This window comes from Crocodylus porosus, unplaced genomic scaffold, assembly GCF_001723895.1.
Source record: "Crocodylus porosus isolate Cpor-Errol unplaced genomic scaffold, CroPor_comp1, whole genome shotgun sequence".
Lineage (NCBI taxonomy): Eukaryota > Metazoa > Chordata > Crocodylia > Crocodylidae > Crocodylus > Crocodylus porosus.
In genome coordinates this window covers 44,847,237-44,866,299 of record NW_017728906.1, presented here as the reverse complement: position 1 = coordinate 44,866,299, position 19,063 = coordinate 44,847,237, and the positions used below count along the sequence as shown (strand labels likewise).

The 19,063-nt window shown below is 46.5% G+C and overlaps 2 long non-coding RNA genes across 2 annotated transcripts in view; one reads left to right on the top strand and one right to left on the bottom strand.

Moving 5' to 3' along the window:
* The first annotated feature begins 599 nt into the window (after positions 1 to 599).
* The window catches only part of LOC109305885, a 20,984-nt gene continuing 2,520 nt past the window's right edge, over positions 600 to 19,063 (top strand). The window contains exons 1-2 of the long non-coding RNA XR_002099754.1: positions 600 to 610; positions 7,758 to 7,768. This is a non-coding gene — a long non-coding RNA (uncharacterized LOC109305885). The remainder of the gene's footprint in view (positions 611 to 7,757; positions 7,769 to 19,063) is intronic.
* On the bottom strand, positions 8,007 to 16,968 carry LOC109305884. Its single transcript, XR_002099753.1, has 3 exons — positions 16,890 to 16,968; positions 15,709 to 15,712; positions 8,007 to 8,017 (listed from the first exon to the last, which is right to left on the bottom strand). It is a non-coding gene; the product is annotated as an uncharacterized LOC109305884 (long non-coding RNA).

Here is a 19,063-nt window from a genome sequence, read left to right as displayed (position 1 = left end):
CAGATCTAGGGGCACATGCCCCCTCCCACCTCTGCCTGGCCCGATGCAACCAGGGAGTGGGCAGTGGCCGCAGCCCAGCTAGGCAGCACCTGTCCCTGCCTCCTCCCTCACTGCAGGGGGCATTAATCTGCCCCTCCATGCCCCTTCCTTCCCCCATCTCCTTCTGACTTACCAGTTGGAGGCAGCTCTCCATGCTGCTGGCTCTACTCAGTGCTGCACTGCATCTGAGGACAGCATAGGCATTTATAGGCCAAATTATCAGCCTTATCAGGCCGATATCCAACACAGACAATTTTCCTTATATTGGTACCGATCTGATATCGGACCAATGTATCGGTATACACCTCTAGGTGCAAGTGTCTCCTGCTATGTTGAAAATATTGTCCATCCTTAGTCAATATGTCATGGAGTAACCTGAAAAATAACCCATGCTTTCTGTCCCCAGCTATCACCATTATAAATACAAACTTCATCATGGGGCTTCAGTGCCTGCAATGCCCGTGACCCTTTGTCACAGTATAATTTTTATTTATTTTGCTTATACCTGAAAATCAGTATCAGTCCTGTGATTTGTTACTGTCGGTTTGGGTAACCTAGTTCTCAACTTTCTGTTAAATAAAATCTCAGTAGGTGGTGGGCTATGTACTAGAGGAGCTGATCTGTAATTCAGAATCATTAAATATGGATCACCACCTGAATCGTTGGCTTTCTTTAATAATCTCTTTATTGTCTTAACACCATTTTCCACAAACCCGTTAGACTGTGAGCATCTTGGGCTCAATGTAAAATGCCAAAAACCATAGTCCTGTGCAATTTTTTTAAATTCATGCCCTGAAAACTGGGGGCCATTGTCAGACATAGCCCTCTGTGGAATTCCATGTCTGGAAAAGATTGCTTTAAGGTACAGTATAATCTGGTCTGCCGTCATATTGTCTAATAAAGCAACTTCAGGATAGTGAGAAAAGTAATCTAAAACCAACAGGTAATCTTTGCCAGACAGTGTAAACAAATAAATTCCCACTTTGTACCATGCCTCTTGAATATTATTGTCTATTTACATTAGTTCCTTCTTATTCTTAGGCTGGTATTTCTGGCATGTGTCACATTTATGTACAATATTTTCTATCTAACTTTTCATGAGTGGCCAATATAATACCTCTCTGGCCCTCCTTTTGTATTTTTCAATGCTCAGATGACCCCTGAACAAAACACCATCACTGAGATGGTTTAAAGCTCTACTTTAAACTGAAAATATGAACTTGGTATATAATGGCCAGACCATCCAGTGGTGATAGCTTTGATAACCTTCTCTAGTGTACCATCTTTTGCTGTAGCCATTACAAAGTTTTGCCATATCTCACCTGATACTGGGTAATATTTTTTTATTCTATTAACATGCACACTCTCAGATTCCATTTCAGCATAATCAACAGTGTTGTCAACTTCCCTAGACAAAGTATCTGCAATCACTAGTTCTTTGCCTGGTTTATATGCTAATCTCAAATCGTATAACTGTAACTGAAAAAGGTCTCTGTAGTCTGGGAAGTATATCAACTAGCTCCTTTCTTTCTATAGTGACCAGAGGTTTGTAGTCAGTTTCTGCCACAACCAGTCTTCCATATAAAAAACATGACATTTTTACATCCATGAGCCAGAGCTAAATCCTCCTTCTCTACCTGTGCATATAGGGATTCAGTTTCTGTGTGGGCTCTGGATGCATATGCCATTGGTCTCAAGTGATCACCATGCTTTTGCAATAGGGTTGCACCAATGCCCTCTTTTGAGGCATCTGTGGACAATTTGGTTTCTCCTTTACTGTCAAAACACCTGAGGACTGGAGCCATTTCAAAAAGTTTTTTTTAACTTTGCAAATTCTTTGTCCACATTGGCATCCTATATCCACTGAGTACTCTTTTTCAGTAGCACTCTCAGTTTGCTGGTATGCTCTGTAAGGGTTTTTTTATGTACCTGTTTACAAGGGAGACCATTCCCAGGAACAATTGTATCCCTTTATCTTGTGGGAGTAGAATGTTTGATATGCCTTTATTCTCCTAGGATCCATTTGCACCCCATTTTCTGATATTCATTTCCCCAAGTAGATGACTTTTTAACTATAATTTTTCATTTCTCCTTATTACATTTCAGCCCTGCCACTCACACCCTGCTGAGGGCTTTCTGTAGCCTCAAATCATGTTCTTCTTTGTTTTTGTCCCATACATGGATGTCATCAATGTACATCTTGACACCGCTACTCCATCAAATATTTGCTGCACTTTCCTGTGAAAGATTTCAGATGCTGATTTGAGGCCAAACAGGAGCCTGCAAAAGCAATATCTCCCAAAGGGTGTATTATTAAAAGTGCATAGCCTTGAGTTTTTTTCATCTAAAGGAAATTGCCAAAATCCCAAGGATGCATCCAGAATTGAAAAATATTCAGCACCAGCCATTTCACTAAATATATCGTCTCTCATAGGCAATGAAAAGTACTCTCTTTTTACATATATATTGAGCTCCTTTGGATCTAAGCATAATCTCAGTGTCCTATCTTTCTTTTCTATAATTACTAACCAATATACCCACTCAGTGGGTTGTTCTGCTTTGTCAATTATTTTCCATGCCACCAGTTGGTTCAGCTCTTCCAGGTAGGTGGGCAGAAGGGCAGGGGAAGCTTCAGCCCAGCAGCTCCCACTGGAGGTGAGGGGAGCAGAGGAACATCTGACTGATCCATCACCAGGTAGCGGGCGTTGTGGTGGCAGCAGCTGTGGGAACATGAGCCCTTGTGGTGGCTGGCTGCCAGGTTACAAGCCTGCTGGCACCTCTGAGTCAGCTCAAGTAGCCGTGGGCATGATTAACTTGTCCTGCATGGCCAGTCCAGCTGCCAAAGTGCCCACTCACAGCTGTAGTGGCATTGCCTCCACACCACTGGCTGACCAGTGGTAACCTGTGTGCAGCAGGCTGGACCGTCACAGAGCCACAGCTGGCTGGGAAGGGCCCTGTCCCCACGGCCCGGCCTGGCCCCTCCATGCCCACCCTCAGCAGCACCTGTGGGCTAGCCCAGCTCAGCTCCCCAGCCATAAATAAACCCCCTCACTGCCCCCTTGCCTTAGGGGCCATGCTGGGCTGATGTCTGGCCAAGCCCCTGCCCCTGCTCCAGCTAAAGAGCAGAGGGATGGGGCCAGCCCTGCTCTCTGGAGCAGACAGCACAGCCCAGCCCAAGGCTGCAAAGCATTCTGGGATACTGGGGGAGTCTGATTTGAATATAGTAAAAGAATGATTTAACTTACACCTGGAAAGGGTCTGGGACTGAAGTTCCATAAAACTGTTTGACCCAAGTCAGTTAAGTCTAATACTACATTCAGCCAGATTTATCTTAAACTAGTTTCCGCCATTTTGAAACTGGTTTATGTGCACTGAACTTTTATTCTGTTACAGGTTTAAACCAGTTTCTGATCACGTAAACCAGTTTATGTCTAACTTCTGTCCCTAGCCATGCTCTAATGTTTCAGTTTCCAGTAACTGTTCTCTTAAAGAGACAGTGTACTAGTCCCACATTCCTAATCACCTTCTTCTCCATCAAGTGATTAGAAATGGATTCCTTGAGGACCTACTCCATGATTTTTCCAGGGACTGAGTCAAGGTCTGCAGTTACCTGGATCCTCCTTTTCCCTTCCTTAAATATTGGCACTATATTTGCCCTTTTCCAATCATCCAGGACTTCTCCTGATCACTATGAGTTTTCAAAGATAATGGCCAGTGGTTCTGCAGTCACATCAGACAACTCCCTCAGCACCCTGGGGCATATCCTATCCAGCTCCATAGACTTGTATGTGTCCACCTTTTCTAAATAGTCCCTAACTTGTTCTCTAACCTGTTGGCTGCTCACCTCCTTCCTAAACTGCGCTGCCAGGTGCAGTAGTCTGGGAGCTTACCTTACCTGTGAAGACTGAGGTGAAAAAGGCATTTCAGTCTTTTCTGCATCCTCTGTCACAAGGCTGCCTCCCCCATTCAGTAAGGGACCCACACTTTCCCTGATCCTCCTCCCGCTACTGACACACTTGTAGAAACCCTTTTTGTTACCCTTCACATCTCTTGCTAGCTGCAACTCCAGTTGTGCTTTGCCTTTCCTGACTTCATCCCTGCGTGCCCAAGGAATACTCTTATACTCCTCCCCAGTTGTTTGTCCAAGTTTTCACTTCTTAGAAGCTTCCTTTTTGTGATTTAGTTTACTGAAGAGTTCCCTGTTAAGCCAAACTGATCTTCTGCCATACTTGCTAGACTCCCTGTGCATTAGGCTGGTTTGTTCCTACACTCTCAGTAAAGCTTCTTTAAAATACAGCCAGCTCTCCTGGACTCCTCCTCACCCCCTCAGACTGGCTTTGCAGGGGATCCTGCCTATGAGTTCCCTGAGTGAGTCAAAGTTTGCTTTTCTGAAGTCTAGAGTCCTTACTCTGCTGCTTTCCTTCCTTCCTTCCTCTGGATCCTGAATTCAATCATCTTGTGGTCACTGCTGCCCAAGTTGCCATCTACTACATTCCCCATCAATTCTTCCCTGTTGTAAGCAGCAGGTCAAGAAGAGCATGGCCCCTAATTGGCCGCTCCAGTACTTGCACCAGGTAGTTGTCCCCCATACTCTCCAAAAACTTCCTGGATTGCCTGTGTACTGCTGTATTGCCCTCCCAGAAGATGTCAGGGTGATTGAAGTCCTCCATAAGAACCATATTATGGTCATCTCTCTCTAAATAGTGGTTTAAAAGTGGAAATTATTGAGAACTTTAGGAGGAAAGAACTATGCACATCTGACCCTGTGAGAGAGGATACCTTCCTCATGAAGATGAAACACTCTTGTGCAAAGGTCCTCTCTAAGGCCTATGCACCAGTTAAGCCACAAACTTCCATAGCTCTTCTGTATAGGTATTACTTTCATGTACTGTGAATGACTGCAATGTATGTATCTTACCATGTTAGGTGAACTCAAATTATAATTTCACAATCACTATATACTTATGGCTCTGCAGAATATCATTTATGAATCCTAAATACCATAAAACAAGCCACAAATTAAACATACCCTGTGGTATTATTTCTATTTATATATTAATCATGTGCCTAGAAATCTATAAAAACAAGTTTTTAAATAATAAATATTGAAAAAGATCTGTATGAAATCTCTCTAGTATGATTAGGCACTCAGGACTCATAGTACAGCTGATATTTTTTATTAGACCAACAAGATTTTTGTAAATCACGTTGTTCTACCTGGATACTCTCTAGTATGATTTGCATTTATATATTGTATGTAACTCATAGTTTTATAGTTTGCAGGGTCAGAAGGGATTTAAGCAGATCATCTAGTCTGACCTCCTGCCATGGGTAGGAAAGGATGCTGGGGTCAAATGACCCCAATGAGGTGGCTGTCTAGACTCCCTTTTGAAGACCCCCAGGGTAGGGGTGAGCACCACTTCCCTTGGAAGTTGGCTCCAGCTCCTAGCTGTCTTGACAGTAAAGTGAAGTAGTGCCTCCTGAATTTACTCTCAGTCAACTTATTGCTGTTATTCCTTGTTACCCGCGGTAGTGCTCAGGGAAACAGGGACTTTGCCTGCTGGTCCCCTTTGGCAAGTTTATAGATGGCCACCAGATCCCCCCTCAGCCTTCTCTTGTGGAGGCTGAACAAGTTCAGGTCCCATAGCCTCTCCTCGTGTGGCCTGCCCTGTTGCCCCCTGATCATACAAGCAGCCCTCCTCTGGACCCTCTTGATGGTGTCCACATCTCTCCTGAAGTGCAGCGCCCAGAACTGGATGCAATACTCCAACCATGGCCTAACCAATGTCGCATAGAGGGGGAGGATCACCTCCTTGGACCTGCCCGTGATGCATCTATAGATGCATGATGAAGTGCGGTTAGCCTTCCTGACCGCGTCCCCACATTAGTGGCCCATGTTCATCTTGGAATCAATAGTGATTCCAAGATCCTTTTCTGCCTCTGTGCTGATGAGAAGGGAGTTCCCCAGCTTGTAGGCATGCTGCTGGTTTTTCCTCCCCGTACTGAAACCCACCCTACTGTCATCTGCCCACCTCTCTAAACTGTCAAGATCTAGTTGTAGCCTGTCCCTGTCTTCTAGCATGCTCACTTTTCCCCACATCTTAGTGTCATCTGTGAACTTGAACAAGGTGCTTTTCACTCCCTTGTCCAAATCGCCAGTGAAGATATTGAACAGTGCGGGCCCGAGGACCAAGCTCTGGGGAACCCCACTGCCCACATCGCTCCAGGTCAAAAATTACCCATCCACCATCACTCTCTGGGTGTGGCTCTCCAGCCAATTTGTGACCCATCTGACTGTAGGTGTCAACACCACAGATGCCTAATTTTTTAATGAGGATGGGGTGAGAGACAGTGTCAAAGGCCAGGAAGACTATGTCCACTGCAACACCTGCGTCCAAGGCTTTTGTGACCTGGTTATAGAAGGCCACCAGGTTGACCTGACAGGACCTGCCCTGCCTCTAATGAACCCATATTAATTGGCCCTAAGCATAAACTCCCCTGCTCGCCCCTCGCAGATGTGCTCCTGGATAATTTTCTCAAAGAGCTTCCCCAGGACCAAGGTAAGACTAATGGGACTATAGTTTCCTGGGTCCTCCTTCCTCCCTTTTTTGAAAATGGGGACCACATTGGCCCTTTTCCAGTCATTAGGCACCTCACCAGAGCACCACAAGTGCTCACAAAGCTGTGCCAGGGGTCCTGCAATGACTTCTGCCAATTCCCTAAGCACTCTGGGGTAGAGATCATCAGGACCTGTTGATTTGAATACATCTAGTCCCTTCAGAAGTTCCCTGACTAGCTCCTCACTGACTCTGGGCCTGACTGTGCCTCCCCTGGGTCTGTCCAGAATCCCACTGGGGGACATGTCCCTGTCCCTGTTCAGCAAAATAGAAGCAAAGAATCTGTTAAAGAGATTACCTTTGTCATCTGGTGCTACCACCAGATTACCTAGCATGTCCTGCAGAGGCCCCACGTAATTTGGTACCTTCTTTTTACCCCCTATGTATTTAAAAATGACTTCTTGTTATCTTTGATCTGGATCACTTGTCCCAGTTCCACCTCTGCCTTAGCCTTCCTAATAGACCCCCTACAATCTTGAGCCAAGGAGGTATAATCCTCCTTAGTGATGCCCCCTCCCTTCCATTGGGTGTATGCCTCCTTTTTGGCTTTGAGGCATTCGTGGATGATTTTCGTGAGCCACAGGGGGCTTTTGAGCACTCTTGCTCCCTTTGATCCGCATGGGGATTGTCACGCTTTGGGCTTGGAGGATCGTTTCCTTAAGGAGCAACCACTCTTCTTGGACTCCCAACTCCCCACCCCTCCAGGACCTCAGTGCCTCCCTGACTAGTCTCCTTACCTCATTGAAATCTGCTCTCCTGAAATCCAGGGCTGCTGCCTTGCTGCAGGCCTCTGACACCCTGTGCTGGATGGTAAATTCCAGTAGGCGATGGTCACTATCGCCCAGGTGGTCGAGAACCCGCAGTCCCCTTACCAGGTCATTTCCCATGGCCAGGACCAGGTCCAACAAGGCATTTCCCCTGGTGGGACTATGCACCTCCTGGGTTAGGTGGAGGTCCTCCATTCTACAGACTTACCTATTTTTAATAAATATTTTAAAAGACTTATATTAAATACATTTTCAAGTGTAAAGGTCATCAAATGCATGCTCAGATGTATCAAGGGAAGGGTGTAAGTTCCAAAGTCAAGGAAGCAGCCATGAGAATATTTTGCTGTCTTTACTGGCTAGGATAGTAGATTCTAGTAACATGGGGGTCAGGCAATTCCTGGCTCACACACCTGTTTTCTAGCAGCTGGGACAGGTTTCTTCCTCTCTCACTTCCTCTCCCTATGAAAGAATACAATTTCCCTTCTCTATATGACTTTCTTTACGTTGATTTTTATTTCTACTTATGAAAAAGAGATGCATAAGAATAATACATATCTGCTCTGAAAGCAGATTTTCTAAAGCAACTACAGAACACTACATTCTTAGACAACTGTCTTTTTGCATTCAGTGTGATGTCTGTTGATTTTAGTGACAAAAGTAAGTTTTACTTGCTACTAACAATGCAGATCCAACACATCTAAAGGGTTGAGCTAAGGATTTTTTTCAGTCTTATGTTTCATAAAAAGAACAGCTTACTAGTTTCAATTAGTAATATTTGTAAAGGCCCACTGACAGCTTTGGGACTTCATGGATGGAACCGAGGGCCCAATTTGCCCAAAGGAATGTTTAGCACTGATGATGTATAAGGGGTGTGTATCTGCTTGTGCCAGACCAACAAGTGTCAACCAAGTTTGGGTCCTTCTTGATTTTGACACTTTTGAACACTGAGCGCTCTTACCTTGAGAGGCCTTCTCCTGCTCACCTGCCACCTCTTAGTCTTAAGGGAAAATAAGGAGGTTCCCAGTGTATTGCGGAACACCTTCAGGTATACTCAGTGTAGGCATTTCTTCAGGATCCTCTCCCCCTACACCCCATCCTCATGCCAACCATGGTTTGCCTGCTGTATGGTGCTAACTGTTTGGGATATAGGTGATCAGCCAAGCTGGACGTTTTCCCACCATGATGAATATTCTTATAAGAGGGGATGTCATGTCTCAGTTAAGCAGTCCCAGTGACACTGTGAATCACAAGAGATATCTTCATCAATTAATTCAATCATAAAAAAAAGAAAAGTCCTAATTGAGATGTTCTCTTAGCTTTTTGATTAAAGTACACCTAATCACAAAACCCAAAATTAATTCATGATATACATTAAGATATTATGAGTCCATTGTCAAAACAGGAACGGCTCCTAATCAGTTCTCTGGATCACCCAGGTCCTCAGTGGGCCTTCAGGTACTCTTGACCCCACTGTGTCCTGATTCAGAGGAAAACAACCCACCTAGCCCGTGCCTCCTGTACGATTCTGCCTACAAGGCATTGACCCTGCTGGTCCTTCTTAATCAGTTCAAACAAAGAAAAAAACCTAAATAAGATGACAAAAGCAAAGGTGAACAAAAAGCAAGAAAAGTGAGGCTGCAATGTCCAGCCTCACTCATGTGTCACTCCAGTTGTCTGGACCTTGGGCTCCTGGATGCTTTTTCTTCCAGGAGGCCCTGGCACTAGGACATTGGAGATACCCCTCCAACTGTCTCATCTGTGGAACCAGCTCAGTGCTCTGATAGTTGCACCAAAGTGTATTCACAACAGGAATACTGCTTCCCCACTCTCCTGTCATGCTGCTTTGGGTAGACTCTTGTAGCTGGCTCTTGGTGCAGGCATCTGACATCATGTCCCCATGGCTCTCCAGCTTCACTGAGCATGCTTGAGAACCATGCAGGTGGCACCCCTCACTGCTCTGTGACCTCTGTTGCTGCACCTGTGTTGGGTAAGTATTATCCAATTCAAGCCTTTACCAGACATTTCATCAGAATGTTTTGCACCCTTCTGGCACCACGCAAACCGCTTCCCTGGGGGTTCCAACCCCTGAGACTGATCAGAACCCCATAAAAGGGTTCTTATACAAATAACATTTTTCATGTGATTTGGCCCCTGAAAGCACTCTACACCTGTGACTTAACACATGTAAATGGCTGCACAGCACTTTTTAAATGATCAATCATGCAAAAAATTAACCCTGGTAAAATGAAGTATTAGATGAACTTGTGTTCCCTCCAGAGTTCATATTTTGTGTGGGGATTGGGCTGGGCTTAGAATCATAGAATCATAAAATAGAAGGACCAGAAGGGACCTGTAACAGCTTCAAGTCTGTTGCCTTGCTTTAAGCAGGAGGTAATTGGACTCAAACAAGCTCAGTGAGGTGTTTGTCCAGCCTCCTGTTGAACACCTCCAGGGATGGCAACTGCACCACCTCTGCTGGGAGTATGTTCCAGATTCTAGATACCCTTACAGAAAATAAGCTTTTCCTTATGTCTAGCCTAATTTTTTCCTCAACTAGCTTGTGCCCATTAGTCCTTGTCCTCCCAAGGGGTGCCTTTCTGAAGAGTTGCTCCCCTAGATCTTGGTGTTCACCCCTGAGATACTTGTAGGCAGCTATCAAGTCACCTTTCAGTCTTCTCTTACTCAGACTGAACAAACCCAGTTCCTGGAGTCTCTCTTCATAGAGTCTATCCTCCAGGTCCCTAATCATACAGGTGGCCCTTCTCTGTACCCTTTCAAGCTTATCCATGTCTTTTTTGAAGTGCGGTGCCCAGAACTGGGCACAGTACTCCAGCTGTGGTCCCACCAACACCAAATAAAGGGGGAGGAGCACCTCTCTGGATCTATTGGCAACGTATCGGCTGATGCACACCAGGGTTCTGTTTGCCCTGCTGGCTGTTTCATTGCACTGTTGGCTCATATTCATCCTCTGGTTGACTGTCACGCCCAGGTCCCTTTCAGATGCAGTGTCAGCCAGCAGACCACCACCCGTCATATAGTTATGGTGAAGGTTCTTCCTATCCAGATGAAGGACCCAGCACTTATCCCTGTTGAGCCTTATCTGATTGCATTCAGCCCATATGACCAGTCTGTCAAGGTCATCCTGTATCCTTACTCTGTCCTCAGGTGTACCCGTATTTCTCCACAGCTTGGTGTCATCCGCATACCTGATCATTGTGCTTTCCACTGCCTCATCCAAGTCATTGATAAAGATGTTGAAGAGCACAGGCCCAAGCACTGATCCCTGGGGGGACACCACTGGAGACGGCCTTCCAGGACAAGGCCATCCCATTGAGTACAACTCTCTGGGATCAGCCACTGTGCAAGTTGCCAATCCACCTCACTATAGAGTGGTCTAGGCCAGTACCCTCCAATATAACTGGGAGAATCTTATGGGATTACCCCTGGTCGGTTGCTCCACAGCCTGTGTCAAGAACAGGCTGTCTATAGCTGCCAAGAAGTTGGCTGACCTGCTGGAGCTGGCTGAATGGTCTTTCCAACAGATGCCAGGGTAGTTGAAAGCACCCATGCCAATCAAGTCTTTAGTGCTGGTTGCCTCAATCAGTTCCTTGGAGAATGCCTGGTCACTCTCCTCTTCTTGGTAGGGAGGTCTATAGTAGATTCCCACTATCAGGTCCCCTTCTCCTGAGTCCCTTGTATCTTGACCCAGAAAGTCTCAAGGGGCCTCCCCATGCAATCAAATGTGACCTGCAAGGAGGGGTACTGCTCTTTCATATAGAGAGCCACCCTTCCTCCCTTCTTCTCAACTCAATCCTTCCTATAGAGTTTATAGCTCTCAATACCACTGCCCAGTCATATGTATTGTCTTACCAGGTCTCCATCAACCCAATGAGTTCTTCATCTGCCAGGATTGACAGTTTGTCCTGTTTATTGCCCATGCTTCTGGTGTTCCCATAAAGACACCAGAGTTTACCCCTAGTCATCTCAGGTTTTCTGTCACTGTGCGTGTGTCTCGGGGCATTGGTACTCATCTGGCTTGTGCTCACACTGGCAGAACCAGCCCATCCCCATCTCCAGGGCTGTCAGAAGGGGATGGAAAAAGGGAGGGGGCAGCCAGCCAGAGCTGCAGGGGGAATAGGGTGGCATGGAGCCCCCTCACCTCATGAGCCTGGCTCAGCTCCCCCCAGTACCCCAGCTGGCATAGCTGGGGAGGGCCCATGAAGCAAAGGGGCTCCATTCCACCCTGTGTCTGCCATCCCAACTCTGCCCTTTCAAAAGCAACTGAGATCTCTGTACTGTCTGCTCCCTCCCTTTCCTCCTCCCTCCCTGCTGACAGCCCCAGAACTGGGGCATGGGAGGGCAGGTCTAGGGAGAGGGGTGGTTTGGCAACCTCCTTGGAAGCTGCCAAAGCACCCCTGCATGCTGGCTAGGGCTGGTGCAGGCAAGCTCCAGCCCCACCCCCAACCCAACAGGGCTGTTGGGCTGTGGGGAGACTCTGAACATCTGTAGGTACCCAAGATGTTTTGAGCTTAACTTTGAGACCAAATTGAATTTGTACTTTTGGCAGCTAAATCTCTTAACTTGCAAACTGAACTTTTTACATGAGACAATGAACATGGGTATTATTTTTACAGTCAACCTTCAAAGTGAACTTCGACCTAAAGTTAATACTTTTTAACTGGACATTTTATTACTCCTGGAGTTCAATCTAGTTTATTTTTCCAAGAAAATGGTAAAAAGTGACTTGTCATCATCTTAAGTACCTGCACGAGGACAAAATTTCTGACGGTAGAGGGCTCTTCAATCTAACAGTTAAAGGTGTATCAAGAGCCAGCAGGTGGAAACTAAAACTAAATTCTGAAAAAGCAGCACACATTTTTAACAGTGAGGGGAATTAACAAAACAACTTGCTTAGGGATTTGTTGGACCCTGTCATTTGAAATCTTAAAATCAAGACTAAAAGAACTTCTAAAAGATATGCTGGAATTCAAACAAATTATTGGCTTCATGCAAGTAAAATTCTATATTCTTTACCACACTAAACCATCAACAGTCATCCTGACATTAAAAAAAATCTATGTTGACTGCAGCCCACTTCAGGTCTCAGCAGCAAGTTCTTCAGTACAAGGACTGTCTCTGGCAGTGAGTACATGCTGTGACTAATGCAATGTGGCCCTGACCTCAATATGGATAATGTGTGTATATTAGATGCAAATTTCTGACCTTTGCACAAGTATTTGTTATTCAAAATATGCCGGTTAAATTATGACAATGCAGTTTGTCCAAAAGTCTTCCCTTTCCCCAAGCTTCTGCTGGAGATAAGGCCCCAGATATAAACAATATATAACTTTGGGGGGGGGGGGAGCTTGCAGACAGAAAACAGGTGAAGGCGATTAAAATAATTAAATAAGATTGGCTCCGTGTATAATAGCAGTAGATAAACATCCTGGATGGTGTGTAAAACTACCCCTACACTGCAGTGACATAATCATCCTACCTGTCCCCTCACAAGAAAACTTGCCAACCTCTGAGGTCATTTGCAACTGCTTCATTTAGTACAATACAATCTACAATTCTAGTGGCAATACAACACTAAATACTTGCAACTTCTACTAACTCACTAAAAAATCCTGGGGTCAAAATGGCCTGTCTGACATGCTTTAGAAATGTATAACATTTCTGAATGTCTATGATACAGAATAGAATAAGCCTAATTGTTGTTTCTCAAAGGTGTTGCAATTGCTGGTACCTCCATACCCCAGGAGGGAGACTCTCTATGGATCCTGATATAAAATAGGCAGGCTAGAGATGAGAAAAATAAGGAGTGCTACATGCTGTTAGAGTATCCAGGAATATGGAAACTAAGTTCAATGATATGCAATAGAATCAGTCATGCCATATAGCTGCACTAACTGTTCTGGGTTTACTGCTCCTGGGTCAGATTCAGATCCCTAGAATTGATTAATTCAAAAGCAAATTGGTGTTTCATTTTCAAGGGAGTTTCTTTTGTCAGACAGGAAAAAAGAAGCTGTATTGGAAGAATACTGAATCACTGGAAAGAGGACCAGGGGTTTGAATGTTATGGACAAGCAACCTTAGGCCTTATAGCAGATCCACACACCATTATAAACACTTCTCATCATAGGCTATGACCTCTTCATCAAATGAAGATTTCCAAAAGGAACTGCAGTGACACAGCCCACAAAGCAGCATAGCTCTGGGAGGAAGTACCACAAGAGTAAGTGGAAGATGCACTTCAAAGTCTACTGGAGGTGAAACCAAAAGGCACTGGGATTTGAACAATATGCATGGTGGCCCTTTTCATTATTGTGAGGTTCTCTTTCTGCTGGGCAAGTGCAGTACTTTACCTGCATGAGAAGATGCTGAGGTGCTAACAAGAGCCAAGAGCCAGATGCTAACACAGATTCCTCATATTAAAAAAAAATAATAATCTTGCCTCAGCAGACCATTCCTGTATGCTATACACAGTGTTCTGGTCAGTCCAATAGAAAGCAACAGTTGTTCCACATGGTATATTTCATATTGAATTGAGAATAATAAAACATTCTGCTCAGCATCTTTATCAGCATCTCAGCACCATGCCCTGACAACTCCCATCCATACTGAGGGCCAGAGCACTAGTCATATAAAATAACTCTGTTGAAGTAATATACTGATTTTCATTCAAATCTAGTTTGAAATTTAAGTGTTTGACTAGTGCCAAGAAAAGTACTCAGGGACAAAGCAGGTCTGCCATGATCTTCAAGTTCAGGCAGGCCTCCTATAATTCCTATCAACAAACATGTGCATTATATTGTTTTGATTCATCTTGAAATTTGTTAGGATGAGAGTTATCTTCCCTTGAAACATTTGAAATGGTGGAGTGAGGATTATTATCTTCAGACTGCAATATTCACAGGCACTGTTTAGGATTGAAACCAGCAACTTAAAGCCTGCAAGCTGGATCGGGCCCATGAAGGGATTGGATCTGGCCCATAGAGTTGGGAAAGTCATGTCATTTGGGACTGAGGTGATCTGGCAGCATTTGACAGCAGGGGAATCCCCAGAACAGGGTGATACATGGTGACATGTAGTGGGGGAAGTGTGGGGAGAGGGAGGTAATGAATTGGCAGTGTCCAGATCTCTGGTAGCAGCCCACATTAGCATAAGCTCTGTTTCCTTTACCCACCAATACTCAGAGGTTACTGACCCCTGATTTAGAAGGTAATGATTGCAGAGAGTTTCCTTTTACTTCATTTTTGTTTCAGGAGCACCAGGCAACATGTGAGAACTATCTCCTGTCCACTGTCCTCTTCTCTTTTGTTATCACCTACAGGCCCTGGCTTGAACACTTTGGGCACATCATTAATGACCTCCAGCTCCTCCTGAAAAATGATGACCATCTCAAGGCAGCCTTGCGAAACAAGCCTGTCCCAGCTCGCAGGCAGCCTCCCAATCTCAAATGATTTCTTTTAGCTAGCAAAAAGCTACCTAACTCATTTTCTCCCCAAGGCACCAGACTTTGCAATGAACCAGATACCAGCTATGCCTCAAAACTCAGAACACTTCCCTGAGCATTCCAGCACTAGCCTCAAAATAGCTGTTCTTATCCACAAACTGGATTGCATGAAGTATGGTCTAAACAGAGACTCCGGATTCTTATCCCATTACCTGGACTACCTTTTATCACCCCAATGTCCCTCAGTGGATTAACTACTTTGTCAATCCCTTTTGATCTTTTCAATACACCTTACCTCCCTAATGTCATCCCCTTCCTCCCTTTTCTGTTTCTATCTAGTATCCCGTTCTCTGTAAATTCATTCAAATCATCTGACAAAGTAGTCTGCACCCATGCCCTTCTGAAAGAGTTAATCTATGAAGTATCACCCTGTCCTGCCTTCTACCTGAATTTGGAAGGTGATTAATACCCATAGGATTTTAACTTCCTTTGAAGAAAGGAAACTGCCAGGGGCCCTGCCCCAGTGGTGTCACCTTTCCGGGGCTCCTCTGAGGCTTCTACCCAGATGGAGCTCTTGGGGGGCCTGGCAACCACCTGTCCCCTGAGCTGTGGGGGTGGCTAGGCAGGATCCCTGGGGGTGGGACTGAGGTCTGGTGACTCCCCTGCCTGCCCCTCTTGTGAGCATCTTCAGGCTCTGGAGGGGCAGCTGGCAGAGCTCCAGGCTGAGGTGAGCATGCTGTGGGGGATCCGGGTGGCAGAGGATGAAATTGATATGTATTTCCGTTCTCTGCAGGAATCCACCAAAGAGACCCCGCGTGCACAACACCCAACTAATCAGTGGCAGCAGGTTCCTGTCAAGGCCAGGGCAGCTCATACTACTGCTGTGCCTGCTCCCCAGACACCCCTCAGAAACAGGTATGTGGCCCTGGCCCCACTGGAGAAGGAGGCAGAAGAGCAGGTCCCCAGAGAAATTGAAGCTGCTTGACCTACATCATCGGCTCAGAAGAGGCACACCCCGAGAAGAAGGAGATGTAAAGTTCTGGTCATCGGGGACTCAATCCTGAGGGGAACTGATGGTCCAATCTGTCACTCGGAGCCCTGGTCAAGGCAGGTCTGCTGCATGTCCAGAGCAAGGATACGCAACATCACAGAGACCATCTCTAAAATCATCAAGCCCTCTGTCTACTACCCACTGGTTGTGGTCCATGTGGGTACAAATGATGCATCCAAGGGCAAGCTGGATAACATCATGGAGGACTACAAGGCCTTGGGACACCAACTGAAGAAGACAGGAACCCAGGTGGTATTTTCCTCCATTCTCTTGGACGGGGTAGGCATCATGAGGCCTGCATTGACATGGTTAACAGGTGGCTTCGGAGCTGGTGCCATGAGGCAGGCTTCAGGTTTTTTGACAACGACCCATGTTTTTGTATGCAGGGCATGCTGGGGTGGGATGGGCTTCACCTCTCCCCTAAGGGCAGACATATCTTTTCCTCTAGGTTGGCGTATCTTGTATGGTGGGCTTTAAACTAGCTTCACCAGGGGAAGGGGCCTCTTCAAGTGGAGAGGATGCTTCACCAGCATGCAGGGTGACAAGAGGAAGGGAAGTCCAGGTAAGCATCAACATCCTAGGAGTAGGGGGCCACAACTGTCCTGGGAGTGGGAGGGAGGCACGTGCACCCTGAGGAGGCCTCAACACTAGTGCTCATAGTATGGGGAGTAAGCAGGAGGAACTGTGCCTCCTGACTGTGAGTAAGAACCCAGTCTTAGTAGGGCTCACAGAAACCTGGTGGGACGCTACCTACGACTGGGCGGCGGGCATTCGGGGATACACCCTATATAGAAGAGACAGGACAGAGAGGAAAGGTGTGGGGGTTGCACTCTATGTCAAAGAGCACCTCACATCATCAAGGATTAGCTTCAGGTTTGAGGAAGGTCAGGCAGAGACACTATGGGTCAAACTACAAGGGGGGTGTGGCGAAAGGGACCTTACGGTGGGTGTCTAACCCGGGGGAAGAGCTGGACGAGGACTTCTCCAGTCAGCTTATGGACACAGTTAAGTCAAGGGAAGTTATTGTCGTGGGTGACCTAAACTACCCAGCTAGGAGGAGCAGACAGCCAGGTCTGACCACTTGCATAGGTTCCTAGCCTTATTACAGGACCCTTCACCTTATCCAGGAAGTGCACAGCCCCACTACGGGTAACACCTTGCTGGACCTGGTCCTGGCCACAGGGGATGACCTGGTGAGGGGACTGCAGGCCCTTGACCACCTGGGCAATAGCGATCATCACCTGCTAGATTTCACTATCCAACGCAGGATGTCAAGGGCTTACACCACGACTAATGCCCTTGACTTCAGAAGGGCCAACTTCAATGAGCTTAGGATACTAGTGGGGAAGGCACTGAGGGCCCAGAAGGTAGAGGAGATGGGAGTCCACGAGGGATGGTCGTACCTTAAGAAGGCAATTCTCCAGGCCCAAAGGATAACAATCCCTGAGAGAAGCAAGGGGGGTAAGAGTGCTCAGAAACCCCCTTGGCTCAGCAAGGGCATTCAACAATGCCTGAGGACAAAAAGGGGGGCATACAACCAGTGGAAGGAAGGAGTTAACACCAAGGAGGACTACTCCTCAGCCCGTGAGTGTAGAAGGGGGTATAAGGAAGGCCAAGGCAGAGATGGAACTCAGGCTAGCATCCAGGATTAAGGACAACAAAAAGTCCTTTTTCAAGTACATTGAGAACAAGAAAAGGGCACCAGGCAATGTAGGCCCCCTATAAGATGCAAACAGTAATCTTATGGCTACACCAGACAAGAAAGCTGATATTTTTAACAGTTTCTTTGCCTCTGTTTTCTTGAACAGGGGCCAGGACATCCCTCCTACCAGAGGTAGGTACAATCTTGGGGATAGCTCTGTTAGGCCTTCAGTCAGTGCAGATGTAGTTAGGGATCTTCTGGAAGGGCTAGACATTTTAAATCTGCAGGTCCCGATGCCCTCCACCCAAGGGTGTTGAAGTAGCTGGTAGGGGTCATTGCGAAGCCCTTGGCCCAGATGAATGAGCATTCATGGTCATCTGGCCAGGTGCTGGGGGATTGGAAACTAGCTAATGTGGTCCCAATTTTCAAGAAAGGGAGGAAGCAGGACCCAAGTAACTATAGGCCCATAAGCCTCACCTCAGTCCTCAGGAAGATCTTGGAGAGAATCATCAAGAAGCACATCTGTGGGGGGCCAGCAGGGGAGATCATGCTCAGGGCCAATCAGCATGGGTTCATCAAAGGCAGGTCCTGCCTGACCAACCTGATTGTCTTTTATGACCAAGTAACTAAATCCTTGGATGATAGTGTTGTCACGGACATAGTATTTCTAGACTTTAAGAAGGCCTTTGACGCTGTCTCTCACCCCATCCTCATCAATAAATTAAGTGACTGTGGCATTGATGCCTACACAGTTGATGGGTAAAAAAATGGCTGATGAGGCACAGCCAGAGAATAGTGGTGGATGGGTTGTACTCAACCTGGTGAGTTGTGAACAGTGCGGTACCCCGGGGCTCAGTCCTCAGGCCCACTCTAACATCTTCATCAGTGACTTGGACGAGGGGGTGGAAAGCATGCTGTCCAAGTTTGCTGATGACACTACGATGTGGGGCGAGGTGGACACACTTGAAGGGAGAGAGAGGCTGCAAGTAGATTTAGACAGGCTACAGAAGTGGGAGGACGAGAACAGGATGGGGTTCAATGTAGACAAATGCAGGGTGCTGCACCATAGGAGAAGGAATCCACAGCATACATACAGGCTGGGGAGTTCCCTCTTGAAAGCACAGAGGTAGAAAGGGATCTTGGAGTCATTATTGACTCCAAGATGAACATGAGCCACCAATGTCAGACTGCCGCCAGCAAGTCCTGCCATACCTTGTCATGCATCCAAAGATGCATCTCAAGCTGGTCCAGAGAGATGATACTCCCCCTCTATGCAACTTTGGTCAGGCCACAGTTGGAGTGCTGCGTCCAGTACTGGGCACTGCACTTCAAAAGGGATGTGGCCACCTTGGAGAGGGGTCAGAGGAGGGCCACCTGCTTCGTGAGAAGGCAGCAAGACAGGCCCTGTCTATGAGGAGAGACTGAGGGACCTGAACCTGTTCAGCCTCAGCAAGAGGAGGCTGAGGGGGGACCTGGTGGCTGCCTACA